Raw genomic sequence first — 1,782 nt, 5'->3', positions numbered from 1 at the left:
GCTGCTGCCGGCGCTCAGCGGGACGGGCGCCGGGCGGGAGCGGGCTCCCTGCAGGTAGGCACGGCGCGGAGGGGCCGGGCCTCCCGCCGCCGCTGGGCTGGGGGACAGGGAGCCAATGAGGGGCAGGGCCGGCAGTGCCGGCGCTCGGGGGAGGCCAACCGCGCCGAGAGCCGGGCTTTAAAGCCCTGTCAGAGCCTCCATCTGTCGGCACTGCGGAGGAAGGAGCTACCGAAGGAGAAGGAGGAATGCAGCTCGCAGAAAGGGAGGGCCAGCTTGCCCCTTTTGCAGACCCCGCTCTGCCGTAGTGGCCATTCTTGGCTGCCTGCATGCCGTACCTGTCACGCCGTTTTCCCGCTTCCATCCCTTTCACCTGCCGCAGCGAAAATCCGTATCTTTCCCCAGTTTCCACTCAGTGCTTCAGGCGGCTTTGCGCCCCTGCCCTTGCTTTGTGGAAAATCCTTGTTCCCAAAAGCCATCCAGTATGTGCCCGGCACACCTCCCTGCCTTTGGGGGCTGCTCCCATCCTCTGTCTGTCTCCCAGCACCACTGCCCCTCCTAGCTGGGCAGGAAAGCTGTCACTGACAAGCACTGTAGTGTATGACCAGATCTGATGGTACAGGGAAGGGGGCTGTCTTCATACCCAAGACAAGGTCAATATGTGCTGGGCAAATTCGTGCAGCTGCATAATTAACTGAGGTTTGTGATAAAAATGCTTTCACCTTTTGATTTTACTGCAAGCATTATCTATCCCAGATAACTGGGAAGAGGAAGATTTGAACATCTTCTTCTGAATTGCAGATTTGTGCTGTTGTGCCTGTCATGACCGTGCAGAGAGTGCTTAACCACTGACAGCACTTCAGGAGCAGAGGGCAGGATCCCAGGGAGTACGAGAAGCTGAAAGCATGGAGCTCTGCGCTAGGATGAGTCCCATAACCTCCACTGCCTGGTACAGCCATGGGAGGAATACGGAGCTGAACAGTCGGAAGAAGAAATAAGTAGCTGTTTGCAAATAGCCAAGGTAAAGAACATAAATTGTAGGACCCATCTACAAAATCTACATATGCTATCACAACACTAAAGCCAAGACCCCAGGAACAGTATGGGGTGTTTGCCAAGACCCTGCTGGAGGTCCAAATTAGATACCCTTCATATCTTGTCTTAGTAAAGCTGTGGATGTTGCCTACAGTAACCTCACACACCTACATACATTCTTTCTGTCTCAGTTTCCACATTCAAGCAATAACCCAATACACCCAAGGTTACACTTCTGCCAGTCACAGCTGAAATCCCTGAAGGAATGTCCCCTCCGTTGATGAGGTTTGTGCCCTCCTTTCACAGAGACATGACTGTGATTGTGGGAAAGGAAGAAACACTTGTCTTCCTCCAGACTAGTCTATTAACTGTATAAAGGCTCTCTGCTTTCTGCTGAGCTACCACAGCAAATCTGAGCATAGCAGCAGTGTGTCAGTGACAACCTGAGCTAGGAAATTTTTGCAGGTTCAAAAGGAACTTCTCATTCTCCCTTGTCTGCTTGCTTAGATGTTTCCCCAGGTAGTTTCTGGACATTTGTCAGATGCTGGTACCACCTCTGAAATGCTGAGGAATTTGCTTCTCCGAAGTTGCTGTTTGTTGACAGCTTCCAGAGAGAAACCCTGCTGCTTGTGGTTAGCTGCCTGGGGGAAAGTCTGTGTGGACAGGGTTTTGACTCCTGCTCTAGAGTGGGGGTGGGCCATCTGGTACGTGTTTTGCAGCATGCACATAGCGTAGGCAGCTTGTACTGCC

Source organism: Mesitornis unicolor, unplaced genomic scaffold (assembly GCF_000695765.1).
Source record: "Mesitornis unicolor isolate BGI_N332 unplaced genomic scaffold, ASM69576v1 scaffold48601, whole genome shotgun sequence".
NCBI lineage: Eukaryota > Metazoa > Chordata > Aves > Mesitornithiformes > Mesitornithidae > Mesitornis > Mesitornis unicolor.
This window is presented reverse-complemented; position numbering follows the sequence as displayed.